The following is a 13,450-nucleotide window of genomic DNA, read 5'->3' on the forward strand; positions in this document are numbered from 1 at the left end:
TCCATAGTATAAGAATATCCATAGTATACTATAGGAACATAGTATATCCCATATTTGGCAACAAGTATAACAGTCCCCATTTTACACAGTCACAACACTCAAACGTGGGAGTAGATAATTAACAAGTACACTTTATTGTCTTTCATTTGAGCACTGGTATGACTTTCAGACCTATCAAAATAAGCCGAGTTTAAAAATTCCAATACAACAAGCCACTTGGTTACAGATTGTACAGTAAAAACACAAGGGGATACTGCACAGTAAGAAGAACACTTATCAAAAATCAGGATACTTTATCAAAAATCAATGTCAAAACATCCTTGAGGCTTTAAGAGAAGGAGTACACATTTAATATTTTAAAAATAATTTTATTTACAATTCAAGGAAATGTCTTTTATGTTGCTTCTTTTAAGGGCGTTTTCACGCCAGAGCTGTTTGGTCCACTTTAAACGGACCAGAGTTTGTTTCCTCAGATAGTCCAGTTAGTTTGGGCAGGTGCAAACACGCATCCGGACTCTGGCGCGGACCAAACAAGCGAACTCTGGTCCGCCAGAAAACATAGGTCTCGTTTCGGTTCCAAGTGAACCCTGGTGCAGTTCGTATGCAGTGTGTAAGCTCAGTGGACCAAACACCGGACCAAACACAGGAAGTAACAACACACAGTGCATCTTGGATAGAGAATGAAAACAAACACACGTTAAATGTCTCGGGGGGAGACGTGGTCGGATGCAGAACTCAAAACTCTGTAACCTATGCCACTGATTCCCAACCAGGGATACATGTACCCCTAGGGGTATGCAAGCACATTGCAGGGGGTACATGAAAGACCCCTCCATCCATGAAGTTGTCCCCCCTCAGAAAAAAAAACAACAACAAAAAAAAAACATTGTTAACACTAATAAATAATTTTGAATAATATATTAATATTCAATCAAAGCACAATGCAAGCGATGCTAATTATAAATGTAAAATAGTAGGGATGTCCCGATCACGAATAGTTCATATTTTACTGATATATTGAGTTCGTCTCTAGATAGATATCTATTTTTTGCATTTTAAACTGCATTATTTTGTGGCATAGTTTCATTTCATTTTCTTATTTTATCTAAAAGGGACAGTGTACAGCTCAAACTATACTATATACTGTATGTCACTATTTGATGCCATATCTTGCTTTGTTTTTTGTTGACACTACAATAAATGTTTTTTGAAGAATAGTTTGATGTAGTTGGATTATTAGGGTCCGGGCAGCCTATGCTGCCAGGACACTATTGTATTCCCAGGTGTTCTTTCTTTCTTTCTTTCTTTCTTCTTCCGAGGAAATCATACTTCCCATGGGTGAAAACTCACCAAACTTTGCACAAAGGTCCAGTCCCATGCCAGATTACCTCATCTGCAAACTCAAGCCATTAGTCCTGATGGTGGCGCTATAGCAAGCCTCTAAAGTTCAAAACTTTGAAAATTCATAACAAATCAACCATATGTGCTACAACTTCATAACTTTCATCAAACTGTAGCCCCAATACTGAAGAAACTTTTGTACACGCAAACCTATTGCAAATTATGAAGTCCATCACTCTGTTTTTTTCAAAAACTGTAAAACTTCTTAAACCCATCTCCTCCCACATTTTTTGCTCAATTGACACCAATCTTGCTACAGAGCATCTTCAGACTGTCCTACACAAACGTTGTTTCTCAGATTTTTGATTTATCATAAATTGAGCCTACAGTGCATCCAAATGTTTGACTGTAAATGGTACTGTAAACATATACTACTGCAAATTCTTGGTAAATAAATTTTCAATGTTCATGAAAAAAATGGACAAAATTCTAGAGTCATGGTAGGACTATGCTACCACAGTTATGCTGACGACACACAAATCTACATAACCATATCACCAGGGGACTATGGTCCAGTTCAAGCACTGAGTAAGTGCATTGAACAAATCAACAATTGGATGTGTCAGAACTTCCTTCAGTTAAACAAAGACAAAACTGAATTAATTGTTTTTGGAGCCAAGGAAGAACGATTAAAAGTTAGCGCTCAGCTTCAGTCAATAATGTTAAAAACCACAAACCAAGCCAGAAATCTTGGTGTAGTCATGGACTCAGACCTGAATTTCAACAGCCACATTAAGACAGTTACAAAGTCAGCCTACTATCACCTTAAGAATATATCAAGAATTAAAAGACTTATGTCTCAGCAGGATTTGGAAAAACTTGTCCATGCATTTATCTTCAGTAGACTTGACTACTGTAATGCTGTCTTCACAGGTCTCCCTAAAAAATCCATCAGACAGTTGCAGCTGATTCAGAATGCTGCTGCTCGAGTCCTCACTAAGACCAAGAAAGTGGATCACATCACTCCAGTTCTCAGATCTTTACACTGGCTTCCTGTGTGTCAAAGAATTGACTTCAAGACATTGCTGTTGGTTTATAAAGCACTAAATGGTTTAGGGCCAAAATACATCTCTGATCTGCTGCTAAATTATGAACCATCCAGACCTCTTAGGTCGTCTGGGACAGGTCTGCTTTCTGTCCCCAGAGTAAAAACTAAACATGGAGAAGCAGCGTTTAGTTTTTATGCTCCACATATCTGGAACAAACTCCCAGAAAACTGTAGATCTGCTGCGACTCTCAGTTCTTTTAAATCACAGCTGAAGACTTTTCTGTTTGCCGCTGCCTTCCATTAAACCACATTAAGGTTTAATATTTTACACTGCACTGTAACTTTTAACTTCCTTTAACTTTAGCTTCTTTTTATTAATTGTTTTTATGCATATTTTCTTGTGTTGCTTTTATATTGTTTTAATGCCTTTCTCCTTTTAGCTTCTATTTATTAATTGTTTTTATGTATGTTTTCTTGTGTTCTTTTATATTGCTTTAATGCCTTTATGCTCTATGTAAAGCACTTTGAATTGCCTTGTCGCTGAAATGTGCTATACAAATAAACTTGCCTTGCCTTGCCTAGGTGATGTGTGGCAAATTTCAAAATTTTATCTCAAAAACTGAATTTTTGACAGCATTTTGAATTTTGCTCTCATTTGAACAATTGGAGTCAATGCAAGAATAGCATATTTAAACATCAGTTTTTCACTTATGGAGCAAATCAATCATTGTTAAAAGCAAATGATCAACATCTCCATGCTGTCTAGATGCAATATGTATATTTTCAGATTTCTGTCTTAATAACTGAATTTTTAACAGCTGTTTAAAATCTGCCTTTCCATGTATAGATGGCTGCTGTCCTGCATGTCAGTGAATGGCTCAGTCAGTTTGTGAAACTACATGTGAAGTTTTAGCTCAGGGAGATAGAGGCCAGGCCTCGGTGTCAAAGATTGTGTGTTCAAGCCTCAGCTTGTGCAACATTCCCACGTGCGAAAATTCACCAAACTTTGCAAGGTCCAGTCCCATGCCAGATCATCATTGTCAGATTTTTGTCTTGATGACTTATTTATTTATTTATTTATTACAGTGGTTTGAAATCTGCCTTTCCATGCATAGGCGGCTGCTGTCATGTGACTGGCTAAGTCAATTTGTGAAGCCTCAAATAAACTGACACTTGCCAATTAGTTCAGTGAGATAGCATGTTGTCCTTTATGCCAGAAACTGTGAGTTCAAGCCTCAACTGATGCAAAATGCACATTAGAATGCCACCTTTCTTTTCATCTTCCTATTCTCTACTTGTTGCTCAGAATTTCCTAAAATTGCCTTGCCCCGACCATTGCTGCGCAGCAGCTATAATGTTTATTGTATTTTAGTCTGCTGTGTTCATTTTGTCCCTATTGTTCCTCTATAGTCTTGTCAGCTTGTTTGTCCTCACACCTGCCCTGGGGCCTATTTCACGAAACCTAGATTAGGCTTTAAGGCTGGATTTAGCAGCTATCCTGGCTTAATCTAGCCAGGATTAGGGATTAATGGATTTCATGAAAGGTGGATTATCTTGCGAGATTAACCTTGCCAGAAACCTGGGTATAATTAGCCTGAACTCGGTTTCATGAAAGTAATCCCACCTTAATTACCATGGAAACTTGGCCTAAGCCTTAGCCTGCTCCGGACCAGGCTAGAAGTCAATCTTAAATTAATCCAGTGTCCTGTTGTTCAACTTTGTGAAATTATTATTAGTCAATGACTCCAATCGTAAACCAATGACTTTGTTAATTCAACACCTGTTAGTATATGGACTAATTTCAAATTATACTACATTCAAATAAAATAAAAATAAATGCATTAACATATAATCAATTTAATTATACTACTCTAATAGTGTGTGACCATGAATCATAGCTGTTTCACAGTGGCTCATGTGATATAATCATTGTCACCCCCAGTCTCTCATAATTATGGAAGTACACATTTAATTGGTATTGCCATGCAATCGTGACATTGCACAGCACTGCAGATAGATAGAGTGATAGATAGAGCGCATATAATAGGCCTATAGCATTGGAGATGCTATAGGACAACTTATGCATTAAGTTTGTCGGCAACACTTTGCCACGCTTTCTCCCTTGCTTTAATTGCCTTTACGTTTTGTTTTTTTTTTGTTTTTTTTTGGGGGGGGGGGGGTTCGCTTTTATTAGATCAAAGTCAAGTCAAGTACATGAATTATAAAGGCAACACACATTTTTCAGTAGAGATGTTGCTGTAAATACACTTCAGTATAAAAATAACAAAAAAAGAAATTACAATGATTTACAGTGAACAACAAATAACAATGTGGAGAAAGGAACGAAAGAAACAAAAAACGTCAGGGTCTGTAAATGTGAGATGTCTAAGTAATTTCTGATTTGTGATTTCTGAGTTTTAAACAGTAGTTAAATCACTGATTCTTGAGAATTTGGATAAATCATGTCCCACTAAGAAAAATGCTATTTCTGCTGGAAATTTACAACATTTTAATGAATAAAAAGAATCAAGGGCATAATCAGGGGGTCCTTTGCACATTTGTAAGGTTTTTTCATAGGTTTATTTTTAATTTGTATTTATTTAATGATTATATGTTGGCCCATGCCCTACAAAACCAGTTGTCCTCGGATAGGAGATAATCATTTCAACTTGATTAAAACAACAAAAAGTAATAATTTCTCTGAATAATATCTTTACCACATGCAAGAGTACATCATAATATGTATTAAAAACTACAAATGATGGGTTTTGAACAATATTTACTATTATTTTGTGGTTGCTTAAAATGTGTCCCAGATATTCGTCACCACCGTCAGACATTTATTTAAAAAATAATAATAAAAAAACTACAAGGTCAATTACATTCCTGAGGAGCCCTTTTCAAACCTTCAGCTCTACTGCATGCTTCAAGACCACTCAGGCTCCTGGAAGTTTTCTATTTTCTCTTAAATCTCTTCATATTTTTGGACACTGCTACTGTCACAACCATAAATTGTCAACACCATCACTTCTGTATAAAAAATATTAAATTAGATTATGGAATAAATGTATACTTTTTAAGAAGAGGTCTGATGCAGGTAGCAACAGGGCGAAAACAAGCTGGCTAATGTGAACAACTCATGCTTATCATGTGAAAAAGTAGGTTTTTGTCACCACCGTCAGATGTCACCACCATCAGGTTTTCTGTCTGACAGTGATGACTGAAGTCTGAAAAATGCTTATAACAGTGCTCAGGATTCTTATTTTTTGTACCAAATAGTTAAATAAAATTGTTAAGCAAGAAACCATTGACTTGAGTGGTATAAATTTTGGAATTGTATGTTGTAATGAGGCCACTGTCACCAAAGTCAGATTAGTGTCACCACCATCTGAGGCAGTTATATTGGTTTTAAATGAATATGTTTACAATATGTTTCTTTGGTGCTGTTGAGTTATTAAAGTAATAGTCTCTTTAATACAAAAATATGTTTTTCAAATTAAAAAAAAACATTACGGTGACAGTGTTGACAAAAACAAAGTAGCCTAATAACTGGAAAAACCTATTTTATGACAAAAATACAAAATGAGGAGGTTGCACCGGTACATTGCTGAACAGCCAAGACCTTGGCCTATAATGATATACCTTCAGATTTTGTAATTTAACACACTTTTTTTCCCAAAATTAAAACCTGTTTTATCCAAATTCCCAAGAATCAGTGAAATGTGATTTAAATCTTTTTTTAAAAATAAAAGTGTATGCATAAAGATTATGTTGTAGTTTTTTTTTTTTTTTTTTTTTTTTTTTTTTTTTTTTTATTTATTAAGAAGGTATAAGATAAACAACTGTGGCATTTTTCCATTGTACATAAATCAAAGATATAGGGAAAGAAAGGCAAGGAAATATAAAATCAATGTTAGTGCAGAATCCCAAAGTACTTCAGTAAAAGGCAAGAGCAGATTGAATAAAATAAACAGCAAAATAGGTAGGCTACACCGAAAAGAAAATAAATAAATATAATATAATATAATATAATATAATAAGAGAATATAGATTTCATTGCCTTTACGGTTAATAACCTCCTTTACTTCCTCATATGCTTGTATTAGGCGCTGAGTCTCGTCCAGACTGAATGACGCAGCCCTCTGCTTCGCTTTGATTGGTCACGTTCAAGGAATCTACGATCGACCGGCATGGTCTTTTGAAGGGAGGCGTGATCGCGCACCAGCCTGGCTTTCACAATCCAGACTTACTAAAGTCGCTCCTTCTCAGCCTGACTTGGCTTTAGTGGAACGGAATAAACCAGGCTGTGCGGGGCAGGCTTTAGCAAACCTAGATTTGGCTTATATCCTGGGGCCTATTTCACGAAGGGTGAATTAAATAAGCCATATTCTTCTGCTTGTTGCTTAGAATTGCCTAAAAATTCCCGGACCCGACCCATCGCTGCGCAGCAGCTATAATTCAGGGTATTTCCTCTAGCTTTAGAGCTTATTTTGAGTTTCTAGTTCTTGTAAAGCTACTTTGATGGACTGTAGTGGAAATAGCACAGTGAGTAAAGAAATTTGGTTAGAGGATTATTGTTTTTAATACCATTATTTAAAACATATGAACATGCTGAGGGCTCAACGCTGTACGGCAGTACGGTAGTTTATTGTCCCCCCCAATAATAAAACGGGATTTTCGCCCCTGCGTGGAAACATTTCATAACATAACATAATTTATAACATATGAGTATAACGTATGAGTGAGGGGGTACTCATGGTCTGACAAAAAGGCTCAGGGGGTACACAAGACAAAAAAGGTTGGGAAACACTGACCTATGCTATGAATAAACATCATGACTTCATACAATTAAACAAAAAAACATCACACAAAATACTGTATTGATCTGAATATAAGACGATATTTTTTCCACTGAAAATGCCCTGAAAAAACGCCCTCGTCTAACATTGGGGGTCTAAGCAAATACACATGTAATCACAGGGTTTCCGCTACATGTAATTCATCGTGGCGCACCGCCACGGCAAAATAAAAGCCGCCACACCTTCGGAATGATGATTTTGTTTTCTTCCAGATGTTAAAACAATTTTAAATGGATATTTACACACATATATAGGCTATGTAGCCTTTATTTGCGCAAATATACTTATTATAATCAGTTTGAAATGATAATTTAAATATCATGAAACGTTACATTAGGCTACACTGTAATTAACTTTAGTCATCACCCGCCTGTTTGATTACTATTGCTGTGCGCTCGCAGACGGAGAGAAAAGGGCAAGAGAAAGGTACCTAGGCAAGATTAAATTTAATCCATTTTTTTTTTTTTTTTTTTTTTTTGGTCAAGCCTGTGAAAACGACCCTAATGTTATCCTTAATGTTAACACTGTAAGGCCCATAATTTCCGCGATCACGAAATTTGCCAAATAAAACGCAATCTATTTTTTTAACGCGGAATATCACCGAATTTGACATAATTTGAATGAAATGCTGTTTTTGTGTGGAATATGGACGTATGTCTGGAGAAAATCACATGGAGGGAAGCAAATCTGGGTGGCACAACCCCTCCAGTCGTTTCACCTGCACCTGCACCACCAAGAAAAAACATTACAACAACTGCACCGACACCGTACGAGTCCAAAAGGCAGAGAAACTTTCCAGGGGTGTATTCAGCGCAGACGTACCGGTATGTAACGTCAAGCTAACAGAAACGATAAAGTTCTGAATAACCTGTTGCATTACGCAAGCGTTGCAAGTATGGAAGCCCAGAGGGCCATTCTCCTTTGTAGTCGAAGAACTGTCTGAGCAGGACATTACTTTACATGGATCATTAACTATAGGGGTACTGCAATACATTCAATGTCCATTATGAAAAAAAAAAAAAAAAAAAAAAAAACAGTTGTTAAACATTGTTTCCAAGATTTGTACCATAGGCCTACACACATGAGTTTTAAGTTTTAAGTTGAACGACGCTGAAAACCTCCCCCACAGTTTCAAAAAAAAAACCTAGAGGAAACCCTGCAATAGCCCAAGCAAGAGAGATTACCACAGCTGAAGATGTCATTTTGAGATTGAGATTTACCGGCAAAAAAAAAAAAAAAAAAAAAAAATCGTCGGGTCTGTTTACAACGTCACTGATGACTAATGATGACGTTTCCGGGGATGAAGGGTTGTGCCATTTCATAGGGGAGTATTTCAACCCCTACCCCTTGTAACTTTGTTGCAAGGGGCAAGTGGGACTCGAAAAAGAGGGGTAGGGGTAGGGGTAGGGGTGAAAATAAGAAATGGGATTGGCCCTATAAATACTCCTTCCCCAGGAGACGTTACACTGCACTGAGAGCCACAGCCTTCTTGGCTGCAAGGTTCAGGGTGTGTGCAAAACACCCAATGTGTGGCCCAAAGACATCTGTGTCACAGATGACATTCACAATGTTAGGAGCATTGTCTGTGGTAACTGAAATAGTGATCTGCTCTCTCTCTAGCTTCCATTCTGTGACAGCTTGCATCAGCTCTTGTGCCAGGTGCGCACGGAACGGGTCTGTAGCACGTAGCCTTTCAGCTCCCAATCTGATAGGAAGTGTACAGTCACTGTAAGGTAGCTTGTTGTCGCCCTGGATGTCCAGCTATCAGTAGAAAGAGCAAAGAAGGGGGCCTGTGTCAACTCGATTTCAGCTTCACTCCTACACACATCGTAAAGTTCAGGAATGACTTTACTGCTGAAATACGGTCGCATTAGCAGAATCCTCTGTCTGAAACCACCGAGTAGGGCTGCATGTCTTTCGCTATGAATACGCCTATTGCTTTTGTTATTGCCTTGTGTTTTTCCGAATTGTTAAAAATTGTTGTTGGAAGGTTGCAGCAATGGATGCTTGTGTTTTCGCTGACAAACCAGCTCTCCGTGTTGCTCCACTTAGGGTTATAGCCGGGTGATGGCAACGCACATGCGTCGGAATGTTAAATGTGCTTGCTTTACATTGCTGACCGTGAATATCTACACCCACCTTGGTCTGGCTGAGCACTGTCCATGAGTCCTTTGAGATGCACAACCTCCTGAGAAGATGGGAAAGCCTGCAGAGAAACAAAATGAAGGCTTTCTTTCCAATTTTATGTCATCTTTTGAAAAAAAGCTGCTACCTCCTAAAAATACAATTGGGGTGTCATATCTCATATCTTCAGTACAGTTCAAGTGGTTTTCAAAATGATGTAACTTTGTAATAATTAGTATATGAATTCTTAAGGAATTTCCAAAACTATGTTTTGTAAGGTTACAGTGACCTTGACCTTTGATATTTGACCCTGTCTCTCAAGGCAGACAGACAGCCCTAAAACATATTGCCTCCAACCATGGCTGTTGCTGGCACAGAGGCATAATTACTAAATCTTTAAGAAATCTAATTACAAGTGCTATCCACTGCAGGATAAAAAAAAAAGAGAGTATACTTCTTGAGTTGTTAAAGAGCTACAAATGTAAAAATATAGTGCCAATGGCATGCAGCAATTTTTTGCAATTTAGGTTCCCCCCTGTGGTCACAACCGCATCACCTGTTGGGATTTTCCCAACCTGCTTTACTAGAGCACTACTCTCCTGCTGCACTTGAGGACCACCTGCACGACTGAGTGCAGCAGCCACACCTCCAGCATGATCCAGATCCTCATTGGCAGCATTCACCAGGGCATCAGCATGCTCTTTGGTGATGTCACCCTGGCACACCAGCACCTGGAGTCTGCTATCAAGGCAATATGTGGCAACAGTTGTGTTTCCAGGCAGGTCAATATTGACTGTCTTCTGAACTAAGGAATTTTGACTGGACTGGTCCAAAAAAAACTGTGGTGTGGCCTAGTTAGATGCTAGTAGCATCCCAACATCTCCATACTCCAACCATCCTCTAAGACCAAATTCTCCTTCTTGGAAACAATGTCTCCAGCTTTAACAATCTCCTCCACAGAGCCTTCCAAAACTAACTGACCTGCATCTCCTTGTGTGACCTTCACTCCAGGGGTGTCCTGCCTCAGACTGTGTTCTATGTCCTCCCACAGGAGGCGGAGTTTTGCCTCACCTAATTGATGGGTTGTGGTTTGCTTCTGACTGACACCTGACCCTTGGCCTGTGATATGTGAGCCCATCATATCCCTCAGTCTGGCTTGCACCTGGGAATGCTCCCCAACCACCACAACCACTCCGACCTGGCTGTACACACTCACTTCATCTGTGTCTTGACTAGAGTTGGGAGAGCGAAGCAGAATGCTGACTCTGCGTGGGTCCACCTCAAAGTGGCAGAGATATCGTTCTTTGATGCCTTCAAAGACTTTTTCTATCTTAGCTTTCCATTGTTGAACTTCATCCGTATCTGGGATGAAGCCCTTGACCAATACCCTCTCTTCATCTGGGTGGAGCTGCACAGAGCTGGCCACAGATGCAAGTTCCTCATCTAGTTCCTTCCCAGCTCTTGGGTGTTCCTTTAGGTAACGGATGAGGTAGGTGTCCAGCTGTAGTTCATGTTCTACACCACATGGTGTCAGTGTTGAGGCGTGAATAGGACTGTGGTGCTGTTGTTGGTGATAGAAACTTGAGTCACTCTTCAATATTTGACAAACATTTTAAGTGGTTATGAAAATGACTTTTACTACATAAAATACATTTTACATTTTCAGTAATATTGCATAGAAGTATCTGAGGTTATTCTTTATCTTTCAATATCTGAGGCTTGATATATTTAAAATGTCTGGTAATTAATGTCTACAGTCTTATAATGTCTGGTGATTAATTCATCTGGTAATTAAATTGATTTAACATCAAAACTGGTACATCTGTACCATTTTAAGTACCATCTATGTTGTTGTACCATCTTTATTGTTATATGATGAAACACATAAGTAAACTTTTATTTAAAGGTTGTTTATGTTTTTCTTGACTTAACTATGCAGTGTTTTATAACGCATTATGTGTAATATTTCAAACTCATTACTGACTTGGATTCTTACAACCACACACAAACATTTTTCAGTACAAATGCATAGTGCAATCCTTAGACTGCACTCTGAGATGCCTGAATTTCTCACACCTGATCACTGTCTCACCTGTGCTGGAGCTGTAGACGTGAGGTCTGGGTGAACAAATCGACTGGATGTTGAGGTAATGGTGTGAGAAGAGGATTGAAGCCCCGGGTTATCATGGATGGTGAGTACCAGAAGACCGGTCACTAACTCCAACACATGCTCAGACTTCTGCAGGACTCTTTCCTGATCTGAGACAGGGAAGGGGATATCACATTTGATGAGTTTGAGTTTGTTTGAATAACTTTATTGAAACACATTAGAAAGGAATCAAGGATTGCACACACATACCACTGCAAAAGAACATATCACATGTGAGATGATTTTGAGAAACAAATTGATGCACAAGGCAAGCAATCAGGCAGTAAGTACACTCATTCATACAAATCAGTTGGCTCGGAACTGCTTTTATGTAGGATCAGCTGCTGATATGATCACATTTTTGGTTGTTAATCAAGTCCTGCTTAGAGGTGATGGTGACTCATTCAAAAGCATGACAACCAGGATGTGGGCTGTTCCTGTCACTCTTTGAGCACTGCAAAAAGATCCAGGACAATAACACCAGTAATGAGTAAATTGTGCAGCAATAGCAATGTAGCCTTGAATGTAAACTAAGTTTGGTGATCCAACTGATTCCCACTGCCAGATTTGCCAAAACAGGTTGGCAATATTGTTTTCTTGGGTAGTTTGGGCTGAATACTGGCAGTATGTTATTCCCCCTGTATTCACACAAGTCCTCTTAATGTTCTGGTAAGGCAACATGTCCCCTTATTAAGAATTATAAAGAACTCAGTATATACAGCAATAATGTGTGCAGCAATAAAATGTGCTAGAACGCTGCTAGAACGGTGAAGTTTGCAGTTGTTATGTTTTAATTAGAATTTAATATATTTTATCACAAATTATTATTTGCAATATTTTATCAATCAATTCTGGAAGATATTAAATAAATCTTCATTATTCATTCTGCAGGTAATACAATGATCAAGATGTCTCAAAAAGACAGAAGACAAAGAAAAAAGGAAAAGAGCAGCACAACAGCTAAAAAATTCTGCAAGGAAAAGACAGTCTGCAGAGAAAGAGGGCCAGAATGAGCTACGATTATCAAAACAAACTTTATTGCACTAATTTTATTTTTTATGTAACAGTCTAAACAGCTAAACAACCACAATACCACAGCCTATTGTTTTGTACCGGGTTCTGCATTTCATATTGCCCCGAGACAAGTCTGTATATGTTTATTGCTGATATTCACTGTTAAAGATGGTGGCATTGCCTTTGGACTGAATTGTTGTACTTTTGTTGTTTTATGTAAATTTTAAATAACCAACTACAGCTAAAATGTTTTAAAATAGTTTTGTTTGCCTAATTATACAGTTCAGCCACAGATGTTGAGCCATAGAAACTGAGCAGGATCAACACTGTCCAAGTAGTCCAGCTGATCCTGTCCCCAAGAGCAGCCTACAGCTGGGTTATCTTGAAATAATAATATAATAATAATTAATTATACAAATTATTCAATATAACTAAAACTAAAAATCACTAAATTCAACAAAATCTTATCAAGCACTTGCATAGAATGTAAAATAAAAAGCAACTGTACGAGCCATGCATTTTCGGACTGTCACAAAATCAAAACTTCATGGGTGAAACTCAAGTGTTGGCTAACAGAAACTCCATATCCAATATCCAATATCCTCTGGGACGGATATTTACTTTTAATAATCACTTTTATCACCATTAGAAGCTCATACTGCACTACTGGAAGGATTCAAGCTCTCCATCTATACTCGACTGGGAAATATACACATTACATATCCTGAAAATGGAGCAACTGGCTGCTGAAATGGAGAAAAGACAACAAGTATGGCAGGAAATATCACACACTCTGCAAAGATCATCTGAATTGTTTTCATTTTCTCTTCTGAGGAGCAGGACAGGAGGTGCTGACGGGCGAAGGGACTGCCATTGTAAAACAAGATACCAGTCTAATCACACAGTGCAGTGCAA

The sequence above is a fragment of the Myripristis murdjan genome, chromosome 18, assembly GCF_902150065.1.
Source record: "Myripristis murdjan chromosome 18, fMyrMur1.1, whole genome shotgun sequence".
Taxonomy (NCBI): Eukaryota; Metazoa; Chordata; class Actinopteri; order Holocentriformes; family Holocentridae; genus Myripristis; species Myripristis murdjan.